The sequence below is a fragment of the Chaetura pelagica genome, unplaced genomic scaffold, assembly GCF_000747805.2.
Source record: "Chaetura pelagica isolate M959 unplaced genomic scaffold, ChaPel_1.0 scaffold138, whole genome shotgun sequence".
Classification (NCBI taxonomy): domain Eukaryota; kingdom Metazoa; phylum Chordata; class Aves; order Apodiformes; family Apodidae; genus Chaetura; species Chaetura pelagica.
Genome location: NW_009954215.1, coordinates 4,209,379 through 4,222,315, shown reverse-complemented (window position 1 = coordinate 4,222,315; position 12,937 = coordinate 4,209,379).

Below are 12,937 nucleotides of genomic sequence, written 5' to 3'. Positions count from 1 at the left end.
TGCATCACTACTTTCTATATTTTAGACCAACTTGGCATATAATCTTTTTTTTTCTTACATTGGTTCATCTCTCTATGACCAGAAATGTTAATTAGCATGAGATTTCTCTGATCTAAAGCCCATGATTGTCATCAAGGTGAGAAAAGCATTAGGAAGGGGGACAGACGGAATGACGCAAAAGCTACTTAAAAGATGAACAAAACTTATTAGTTTCTCACACTTTGTGTAAATCTGCTAAATTGATTTGAGCTGTGAAACTGTTGTAGCATAGAACCTGTTCAAAATCTCTGTTACGTGGAGACTAGGTAAAGAGAATGTGTGAATCAACACTAGCTTAATCTATTTTTCATTTTCCTCTCTGAGACAGCGTATAAAAATCTATGAATTTGGAGTAAATGCCAACACCTTTAGCTTCAATACATTTTACTTTTAACGTACACAGGGCTTACTGATCATCATAGGAAGTCAATGCTGCCAGCAGATCAGCAAGCTTTGATGACCTTTGTTCCTTCCCAGCAAGCAGAAAACAAAGTTAATTCTAAAAGATGAGTTTTGCAGTTAGATACTGTTTCAATTTATTAAAACAGAAAGGAAAAATAATAATAATAATAATAAATAAATGAAATTCTTAGTGTTGAATGAATGGAAGTGGGCACCTGCACTATGAAAAGTACATGTAGACCACTCTGCTGGTAAAACTTCTCTTGCCCTCTCACATGCAGTCACTGTTCAATTTCCAGTACAACGTAGTTATTATATAAATATTTAAGTACAGAGAGAGAAAGTGATATAGGAGGAATCATGAGGATGAATTAATATTAGGATGTGGTCCCTGAAGTGGATTTTGTGTTCAGTGATGACTTATTTCATAGAGTCATAGAATCATCCTGCTTGGAAAGGAGCTTGAAGATAATCAAGTCCAACCATAACCTAAATCCCCCTACCACAACCTAATTTATCCATTCAGTGCTTAAATCATGTCACTAAGCACTATATTTAATTTGAATATTACTAAAATACTCAAATACACACAATACATGTTTTGGAAAAAAAAAAAAAAAAGAGAAAAATCGGTATTTTCACTACAGATTTTGGAGGTTTAAATGCCTGTTTCCATAGTGAAATAAGACAAACAGGCAAATTTTTTTAAAAAAAAAATAATAATCAGGAACTGATAGTTCTGTTCCTAGCTGAACAGAATTATACCCAGAAAAAACTAAACCTGATGCAACATAAAATGTTTCAAAACATTTATTTCAGAATTTTACCTTATTTTAGAGAAATCCAAACATAAAAACATTTTGTTTCACTGTAATAAATGCCACCCAAGCAACTTCTGGACTAAAAAAGTTATTGTGGTTTTTTTCAAAAATCAAACCATCTCTCATGTAAAAGCTCAATGGCTTTCTTGGCCAAGGTATTGGGAACTTCATGTGCATCCTCTAATTGCTGAGTTACATGTAGGTCTTCTAGAATTGCACTTTCATGCTAGCTCCTTGAACAAAAGACTGAATTCTATTACCTGCTTCATCAGAGGTTGTATTTGGTTATTAGTCTCATTTTCTTTGCAATTACTGTACTAAAGCTGAATGAACTTGCCTTCCCCAGGAGCAATTTCTGATACAAGTCAGTCAACAGATTAAGTTCCTGTCTCATTTTAGAAACCCTGTGTGACAGCAACTGCAATCCCAGAGTCTGCATTTATATACAGTCCTAACTCTATCACACTGACCTCTAATGATGACTTCATTTATATACAGGTTAGTCCTTGTTCACCTTCTGGTCTTGTTTAAGAGTATAACAACACAGCAGCCTTGACAAAATTTCAATCAACTCTTAATTAGTATTCAATTTAATTGAGATGAAAGCCAAAGAATTCTGACTAAGAGGATACTGCATTTACTACATTAAGCTATATATAACTGCATCAAATGGAATATTTAAGCATTTTTAACTTGTGCACTTTATGCGTTAGTAATTCACTTATTTTCTCTAGAGAACAAGTGGTGTAATATCATGCTGATGCATGGGGAGTTGTATGAATAAATCATCAGGCATCAGGATAGCATCAGCTACCCAAGTGCCTCACTTAAATCAATAAGAGCAGGAGGAGTAGTGGGAAGGATGCTGCTTCCAGCTTATTTCACATCACTGTATGTACAGCAGGTATATGAATCATGCTGGAGACCTAGTTGCCTTAAATTAATAAAAATGGAACTCAAATTTCCACACTTTCATAAAAAAATAAAGAGCTACCTATTTATCTTACATTCTCATTTAGAATGTATCTGCTATCCCTCTTGCTTCCTTATAATCATGTTCTAATGAATTTGAGCTATTTAGGTCACTACAATCTCGGAAAACGAGTGAGAATGAATCAGTAGAAAGAGTAAAAGGGCATAAACAAGAAACTTGACCAACAATTCCCTACAGATAAATAAATCAAGGTGTCACTATTCTAAAATACATAACCTCACTAACTCAGCTAAACCAGCCTCTCTCTAAAACCGTTTCTGCACTGCAGCCTATTTTTATAGCTTTGAATTTGAAACGGGGAATATTACATCTGTAATCAATGAGTGCAGAGAGAAATTGAGGTAAGGAACAGCCATAAAATGAGCAGGAAAGGCAAGCAGAAAGGGAACAATGTTAGAAACCTGAAAAATGGTACAGGACTTCTATTAGTTGGTGTGTATGTAGGTTATTTTATACAATATTTTCATTTTATTATAGTGGTAAATACTACTTGTAGGTGAGGCAGGAGAAACTGAAACTTAAAGAAATAGAATAAGAGACTGATTCAATATTGGCAGAGAAAAAGGAGCTCAGAATTCAAGTGTACCTGATGCCAGCTGCACCTGATACTATAGGCTGGGTGGCAGCCAAGAAGCTCCATCTTCAGACCTCAAGCTCCACAGCTCAGGTAAAATCTAGATCACAGCATGAGTCAGACCAGCCTCAACATCAAACAGAATTCAAGCCAGAGTGTTGCCCTAATTCATATGCTGCTGCCACTTTTTTGGTGGACTCTGCTGATGTCTGAGACTGACTCAGAATTAGAAACATATTTCCAACTCTTTTTTTCTCAGGAATTTAAAGCTATTGGACACTGGAGAAAAGTTTACATTAAGCTGCTATGGCAGTCATTTGTTATTGAGGGATTCCTCTTATATAATTGCAATTCCTACATAGCCACTTTCTCTGCCTTCTCAACTACTTTGTGCTGCTGCTCAAAAAGAGTTGTGAATTTGTCCCATATTGTCTAGAAACCAAGAGCTAACAAAATATTACATATTTTTACATTAACCCATTAGCAGTACCCAAGCAGCACAAACTGTTGGCTGCACTTAGCAAGCTGCCTATTTCTGAATATTTTAGGAAAAATATCCAGCTGCTAGCTGGTGAATCATCATAACAGAATGTTCATTTCTCTGAAAAGTTATCCATCAGTGTAAGCAATGTGTGGTCTTAAATTCCCAATTACACAGCCAATTTGACTTGGCCACACTGACGTCATTCCTGATGTGATGCTGGGCAGTTGCCATAGTTCTCTTGAAGGCTTGGAAAATTCCTGACAACAAAAGAAAATAAAAAGAAATTTACTATCCTTTTTCCCCTCCTCGCTTGCAGTGTACTCCAGTCATTAGCTTCATTGTTGCTACTGATGAAGGTGTTTCAAGATCTCCTTGTCCATTTGTTACAATGCTGCCTTATCAATCCTCTCTTTGTTTTCCATGAGAACAGATTTTGGTCCTTGACTGTCAAGGATGCTTTTATTCTTTTTATAAACATTATTCCATTATGAAGACATAGCCAAACAAAACAAATCCAGATTTCAGCCATCCTCTTAGCAGTCCTTGTAATACTGTACTTCAAGTGTTACAGCTCCTTTATAACTTGCAATATTTTTTGCCTAGAGCCATTCATGGGACACAGGCAGACCTAAATTGGTCATAACCCCCAGAACGCAGTTCTGACAGTAAAGTAGTTCTGCTGGTGAAAAGCTATGAACCTATAAATAAAGTCTGGGGGAAAGAAGAAGTAGATACTCGCCCTTGTACATCTCCCCTGCAGTGCTACTTGTATTGGTATTGTCATCAGCAGTATTAATTCTAGACACCATCTCACCACTTAGAAATTTCCAGGATAATCAACAAAACAGGTTAATATTTGAGTTACTTGGAGTGTTAGCCATGAAGTTGAGAATTAAAATGAACTAGAGGTATAGGACTTCTTAAAAGAAAGACCTGTCTCAGTGTGGATTTTGAAAGATAGAGAAAATGTAGGAGATAGATGAGCCATCTGTTCTGTCAACTGGGGGAGGAAGGGGACTTAGTATACTGCTCTGGTACAAGTTCCCATTAAAATATTACATCTTCTCTGGGTATAAAAAAAAGGGGCAATCATAATTGTCTTCTTTGAATTCGTTACTGCGTATGGTAATACTTCAGTTCCCTACTCATGTCTTAGTCTGTATCTGCTAAATACAGAACATCAAAAGGCAGAAGAACCTGGTCACTTTGACAACTTTTCACACTTAAAAGTATAAAACCAATGTCAGATTATTGAACTTTGGCAAATTTCACATTCAAACCAAAATCTGAATTTTGCAGCTAAATCCATTCTCTCTATTGTAAAAAGGGGGTTTGAGTGATTTTTCATTGTTGTTCTTTTTATTTACTTTTAGTTGCTAAGCAGTACTACAATAGTAACAATGTGGGCAGAGAGATAAAACTTTATATAAGGTTTTAGCAGCAAAGTATGTATATTCTTTGATGCCAATAAAAAAAAAGCTTTACAAAGAGATTCCATCTCCATACACAGTCCAATTGAATGATTTAGAGCAGGCAATAAAAATGTGGTGTGTGCAAAAGCTATGTCCTGATATTTTAAGAGTCAAAGAAGGAGGAAACAGTCAAACAAGGAGGAAATGGTATCAAATTGTTTCATAAATCCTGTCAGCATAAAAAGTTTGAGAAACTGTCTCTTAAAAGTTCACATAACTCGAAGTTTAACACAAATCAAGGGAACAGAATTGAAAGCTAGGCTTCACTGAAATCAAAAACTCCTACTCAATTTAGTCCAGGGTGCTGAACAAGCATCATCTGCCAATCCACCTGCAGTTGTCCTGGTGGGGTCAGTGGTGAGGAGTGTCCGGCACAGAGTTGGCCAGTGCTGACTTTGTTGTGGTGGACAGTTGTCAGCAGACAGTTGTTCTAGACCCCCAGAGTAGAGAGGCAGTAATATACAGCACAGAAGCAGTTCCATGTATGTCCTGCACACAGACACAAGGTTCTCTCCAAGAATCCCTGACACTGAAACTATAGTCCCTACATGAATAGAACAAAAGAAATAGTCAAATGCTTTTTCCTCAGACACCATACAACTCAGCAGCAGAACTGTCTATTGTGTACCACAACACAAACAATTCTTACCTAATAAATTATAACTCTAATAATTCACTGCCTTAATATTATTGGAGAATTATGCCTTAGAACCCAACTGAAAGTCAGTGGCCACTGCACAGTTATCAGAAGTCAAGAGCTTTCTTCTCCTCATACATCAGATGAGGATGACAAATAAGCTCCTTAGTTCACTCCTAGATCCCAGCCCCTTTAGCTATGTAACAAGTTACTTTACATGCAGAATCTCTTTTGTTGCTCCCTTACCTTTAAAATAAAATTTGAGCTGCACCCTGAGAAAAGGGCACTGAGAGGACCCACCTTAAAGGCCAAACACGTACAACCTCATAGGCCTTGGCTGCCTCCACTGAGCACGCTGCTGTAAGCTGTGGAGCTTGAGCTGCTCTCAGACTCTCACAGCCCTCATGCCAACCCCAGGGCATGCACCACGTATCTGCAGAATCATTCCATGCAAATACGAGTCAGACAAGCTACAACACAGCCCTCTGATTAGTTCAGACACTTTGAACTGAAAAATACCAAGCAAAGTAATGGTTGAGAGCTTACAGCCTTACGGGTAGAGCCCAGTGGTGACCCAAAGCAAGTGCTGGCCAGCATGAATGCACTCAGTGTGCCCAGAGCAAACCCAAGAAACAGGTGGATTTGAGCCATCCCACTCTCCCTTGCCTTGAGGGTAGCAATCACTCCTTTGATACAGGCTACATTTTTTTATTTTCAAATGAGAAAGCTGAGCAGACATTATGAGTGTTAAGCCAAACTTTCAGCAAATCCATAGGAACTTCAATGAAGACTGTTAATTAGGAGCTGCAAAGCCACTCTAACTTCCCTAACCATGCTATTTTCCAAGCTCAATGTGACTGGAAATGAGGTAGTTTCACCCTGGGGCAACAACCTTTCAGACAGATTAATCATTCTCTCCATCAAAATCTCTAAGACTGCCTTTGCCAGTCTAGTCAAATCACCATCTTCCCATCTTTAAAGAACAGCCCACTGCATCCAACCACCTCCCTTCTCAGGCTGTTTGCAAGCCAGATGCAAGACAGCAAGTGGAGACAGTAGCTGTCAGCTTCTGCTTTGGAGTCTGCTGTGGAGACACCATTAGGCTGCACACACACTTGTGATAAGCCTGATTATAAGTACCCATCCCAGGCTGCATGAATTGCTCCCAAGACTTGCCTTGTTGAGCATCCAACATCACTGCCCATACATTTGGTAGAAAGCATCACTACTGTTGCCACTAGCCAGAGGGTACCTAGAAACTTCTGTATGGTTCAACCAAAAAAGATCCAACTACGGTTTTTAAATCATCGTATTTTTCTTACCAAAATATACAAATTATTTACTTTTTTGATATCAGTGCAGATTCTAAAAAAAAATTTTAAAAAAATCACAACTAAATAGTAAGTTACTGGAAGAATATAAGGGCATTTTATTTTAACTGTTTATTAGTAATACAATCTTTTCTGAACATTTTTCTAGTAATTCCCCATTACAGTAAGGCAGCATAAAAGAGAGGGGTTAATAAGCTACAAGTTTATTTTCAATGCGAAAATGCAGTTCTAGGATTTTTGCCACTCTTAAAGTACAATCAAATTACCAGTATTATGTACTTGTTCTATCTTTTTCTGGCTGTAAAAAGGAAAAGGTAAAGACAGCATCAACATTTGTGTGAATTCCTTGAAAATACTCACAGAAATACTACTTTACACCTGATACCTGTTTAGTTTCCAGCCCAGCAACAGTATCACATCCCAGTTGAGGTCTTGATGTTCTGTCCCATAAAAAGCATTAATAATTCTGATTCTGGTTACAATATGCAATCTACTGATATTATTGATAAGATCATAAGGTAAGATCAACGTGCAGGTGCTATGTTTAGCTGCAGTACTCTACACTCAGCCTCAGGCAAAATCAGTTTATACATTTGGAACAGAGTACACTTTCTCCTAGCTAATCACCAGTTGACAAATTACAAAAGGGAGAATAACAAATACATATCTATTTAAAATACTGTGCTTTTGGCATGAGTCACCTCCTAAGACACTAGAATCTAAATGGATTAGAAGTTCATAACAAGAGTTTCACCAGAATGTTAACTTGCTACTAGTGCTGACTTCCAAAATAAAGCTAGAGTTCCCAAGGCATATTTAGATTTTACTAAGATGAACATTCTAACAGCACTTACACTCCTGGAAAAAAAAAAATAAAAAAATCCAGGGCTGTGTATGAGCAATATAAACGCTGTTCCATTTGCTTACCACTAATATCTATCTTGTTACATTATAAAGCACTTTGAGAAAGCCTTGAGCATAAAGATTATGCAGGTTGATTTTGTTCCTTCATGCACAGCTTGCCTGCCATCTAGTGGACACAGCACACGAATTAAAGTAAGAGGAATACCTATTTGGTATTCCTATTTAGCTTGAACGCTAAACTTTGCCTAAAGCCTAGGAAATCTCAAAGAAAACCTTTTTAAAAGTGCAGTCTTCAATGCCATGCATTCTTCCCAGTCTCAAAACAATACATCATAATGAAGAAATCAGAAAATAATTCATGTTATGACATTGTCAGAATAATTTGCAACATGAGATAACTGAGACACAAAATAAAAACATGCAAAGCACTCATCTCCAAGACAAAACCATCATCCCATTATCAGTCTGGAGAAAGAAGAGTTCATAAAAGCATTTTACTCCTCCTTGATTCTCGCCCCCCGCCTGCCTCCCGAAGTCAGTGAATTGATTACATGTTTAAATGAAGCATTTGACAAAGTGTCTTCCTTGATCACAGAGCTCAGTATCCTATTGAATTGACCTGGGGGTCTGAGTTACAGCTCATTTGCTCTGAAACCAGCTCACGCCCATGAACAGCAGGGAAAAAAACGATTTTGTGCTTGCTTGCATCAGTTTAAAAATGGACTAAACTCCATTTAACTAACCAGAGCTGAATCAGACCAAAAAGGTCCAGTAAGCCTTCAAAAGTTCTATACACTTCTTTTGAATGACACTTGTGTCAGTTTTAGTGAGCTTGTGTATTGTCAGCTTGAAGTGAATTTAAATACTTTAAAAATTCCCTGTGTCAACAGAGGACAAAAAAACATGTATCAATCAGAAAAACAAGCTGGTAGCCTCACTCTTATTTCCCATTCAGGAAATTATATTCTGACTCTGAATGCTGTTTGATATCACTAAATAACACCCTGTGTACATATTTTCTTTTTCCTTAATTGAGTTAAATGCCTGCTAATGGCCACGGGGAATGAAATAGGCCACAGCTGGCTCTATCATCCATATGCAATTGCTGCTTAGCCACAATTTATGTAATTAGTTACAGCCATATTAAGCTACGTAAAACACATGTTAAAAACCTAATGATGAGCTGACATTAATGGGTCATTACAGCATGCTTTAATCATTTCCAAATAATATTTAAATATGCCGCTGACATACAAATAGGACACTTACAGACAACAATCATACATCAAAATATTACTGTTTTGAAATAGATACACTCACTCAAAGGAATATTTCTGAGTCTTTAATTTTTCAAAAGATCTATCAATTATACCATTTTCTTATTATAATTTCAATTCTATAAAGCTGCAAATGCATGGGGAAGTTTTTGTTGTTGCTACTCACGTTCCAAAGCTTAAATGCTACAAAGGAGAACTCAGCCTTCTGTATGGAATAAATGTAAGCACTTTTATTGAGTTAGGCAGCAGTTTTCCTAGCAAATCTATGTGATTCTGCCTTTGGCCAACATGGAATCAACTGCTGGATTTGGGCTCAGAGCACACACTGCACGGAAAGGCATGCCAGGACATGGGTTCAGGTTCAGATTCAGTTTAAGGCCAGTGCTTGTGTCTTGGAGAAGTCCAAGTTGTCTCCTTCAAATTCTATCAAGGGGGTCTGCTGGAGATTATGATAATTACAGGCCTTCAAATATTTCTGTTTTACAGGTCTGTTAAAGGGTATCTGTTAAGGACAGGCGACTCAGCTGGATGGGTAACATCCCTCAGGGGACAGCTCCTCTTAAAACTTAACAAATATTGTCTCCTATAACTCTGTAAAGGGTTTTCTTTACTTGCTGAGCTACAGGTAGTTTAAAATAGAAATCTTTCAGTTCTGTTCCTCAACTTTTGCTTCCTGGATACTTTCAAAATTCAGCTGGACAAAGCTCTGAGCAACCTCATGCTGAAATGAGCCCTACTCTGATGGGAGACTGGACCAGGTAAGCTCCTGATCTGCCAGGTTCCCTCTAACCCCATTTATGCTTACAATGCAGTTATTGCTCAAGATGCAGTACAAAGACAGTCAACAGACTTAATTACACCACAGGATGGGTTCACCACTGAAGTAAGGATATTCCCTTCTTCGTATTTCCTGGCCATCAAAACACTCTATGATAAAATTAAGTGTCAAAAATCATAACCAGATTAATTTCAATTCAAATCAGTTCAGAGAGTGTATGATTAGTAACCACCTGCTCTGAACTCTGTCTCAGAGCAAAGTTAGCAACTACTCTTTAGAGTGTCTAAGAAACAACTCCAGAATGCACAACTCTGCACAAACACTGCTGCACCAAAACTCAGTGCTGCTACTGAGGAACACCCCAAAACAGAAACTTTTGAGTAAAAATAATGTATCTCATATTAGTACGTTTATTGTACATGCTTACAATAATACATAGGCAACAAAGCACAAAGATATATTCATTCAGGTTTTGGTTTTGCAAGCTATTAATTATTCTGTCCTGTGCAGACAAAACACTTTGGCAAGTTACTAGAGGAATATCACACACACTTTTAAATGTAAGAGCATCCTTAAGTAACTTGCAAAAATGAAATCTCATTCAACTGTTCTAAATTCATATTGTTTGCACATATTAGGATTAATTCCAGCTAAGCCAGTAACGTAACACTAATCTTTACACAGTGTAAGATCCAAAATCCCCTAACGAGAAAAAAATACTTGTATTTGCATTACAGGCTCAAGCAGCCTTTTTTTTTTATTTTTTTCCTGAGTGAATTTGAAAATGTATGCCTTCCAGCAAAGGTCTGGGTTCTTGTAAATTAAGAATTAGATTTGCCTATCAAGTTTTGAGTTTTTCACACAGTAAAAACTAGAACAGAGCAATACTACTAATTATTATGATTGATGCATAAAAAATTTCTAACACCACAACAGAAAGAAAACACAGAAAATGCTTTCAAATGCTGTATGCAGTTGTAATATTCTCAATATTTGGGGAAAAAAATGCAACACTATGGTGACAAAGAAAAACATGTTTCCACACTACTAGCACCTGATTTCAATAATAAAACAGGTTGTGTTTGTTGGTTTTTTTCAGTAAACACTTAACCTAATCTCATAATGGTTCTGTAAATTATTACTTCTCATGCTAATTTCAGCAATTTGAAGACAGCATTTTTGATTCTGTACTTTAAAAGAAAGGTCAGTCCTGCTATTTTCCATCTGTTATCAGTTTTCCCTTGTGTTCGTTGTCTTAACTATTTAAGGTCATTTGTATTTTAATCCATACATAGATGTACTAATAGAAGCAATCATTATCCCAAATTAAGGATTCTTCCTTGCCACCTTAATTTCTCACTTAGGTACTCTGTAAAAACTGTTTTTTCTTGTTTGTTGTTGTCTTTTTTCTCTCCTACTTCACAATTGTATCGTTAACTTTAATTTCTGTTTGTTTTTTTTAAAATAGTCTACAGTACTAAAAACTTAGAAAAACTTACTTAAAAACTCTAAAAGTTTTACATACATGAAGACCACAGAAACTAATATCAAATGCCAAGAATACAAGAGAATATGAAGTTCAGAAGACCTTTAAAATACTTATGTCTGCTTACAAAGTAAAAAGACCTTGGGAAATCATTATTTTGAAAACGTCTCCAGGATATGGTAGGTATAATATTTTTAAAGAGTTCTGCCTACATTAATTATCCATATTGTTTATTTCAGTTATGCATATTTCATTGATACTTACATTGCCACTTACCACAACTGAACTTAGCATACCAGCTGACAATACACTGAATCCCAGGTGAGCTCCCAGAGCTCCATCATATTCAGAGGAATTAAGACATGTTTTACCCCTAACAGGAATAACACGCTCCCTGCTATACAATATACTCCTAGCTCCCTTAGCAGGAGTCAGGGAAGGAAAAGTCCTTTTCTGAATCTTCTTTTGGGTTCCTGCTCCCTCAAATTTGAATGCCAGCCTGTTAGGGAGGAACATCCTTTTCATGCCTTGGCATATGGTAACACAAAAGCTGTAATACCCAGGCAGAGTCTGTTTCCCGAGTTGTAAAAAGCTCTTCAGACAAAGGCTTGGGAATAAACAACGCAGTTTTTCATCCCATGCTCAGGCAAGCAGCCACATCACATTTGAGAGGACTGTTTGGATGAGCAAACACTGCTTAAGTGCGACTTTGGCCTAAAATAATTCACTACACCCATAGGGTAACATAAATTGTATTATTACAGAAAGACAATTAATACCACAAATACCGTAAGTCTGCAAAGACTTGACCAGGGAGTATGAAGTCTCATAAAACTAGCTGTATTCACGATAATGCCCATGTTTTTCCCAGAAGGTAAACTGTAGTTCTAAAGGTGTAAACACTTCCACATGCTTGAATGAAAACATTTTTATAGCTCTCGAAACCTGATAAAAACCTCCTGCCACATCAGAGTCCAACATCTAGGGTTCTGTTCCAAGTCCACTTTTTGTTGCATGCCTGCTACGAGTTTATTGCTGCAATAAGGTGGGGAAAACAGGGGGAGATAGCAACCAAGAGAAAGACGTCCAGCATGTAAGGATGCTGATTATGCCTCACACACTCAATACCCAGCACTACATCTGAGCTTCAAATACCCAAGATTATTAACTTCCCACAAAGTCCTTCAAGGTAGTGCTAGTATTACATTACCAGAATGATATTCCAACTAGCATACTTTAAATTAATCTCACAATCTCTGGGCAATTTATGGTCCACAAAGATTTACAGCTTAGCCCAGCCCTCCCCTGCCCGTGAAGGCCTCATGAGTCACTTCACAGGGGAAAGATGACTGGGAGCACTGTTTTATTGGTATGTGTTCTTTTAAAAAAATAAAAATAGAAAACCTGAGCATGCAGCACCAAGCTCAGCTGTTGCACTGGACCGGGATTCAGGAGAAAGGCATTTTTGCCCTTGCCTAAGACGCTGGGAGGAAAACCCCACGGCTCCTCACGAAGGGAGGAAGGGGACCACCCCCAGATCCAACAGCTCCGCTAATTACTTCTCATTAAACAAGTTTACCTCCAGCTCGGCTAGGCAGCCGCAGCAGAACTGCCCGCAGAAAAGGCCTCCACGCTGCCCGGGCAGCACTTCAGCGCGGGGGCCGCGACCCCCGGAGCCCCGCGGAGGAGGGGCCGGGCAGGGGCTCCCGGAGGCGGGAAGAGGGGGAAGAAGACGAGGAGCTGGAGGAGGCGGTGCCAGCGCAGGTAGAGGCCGTACG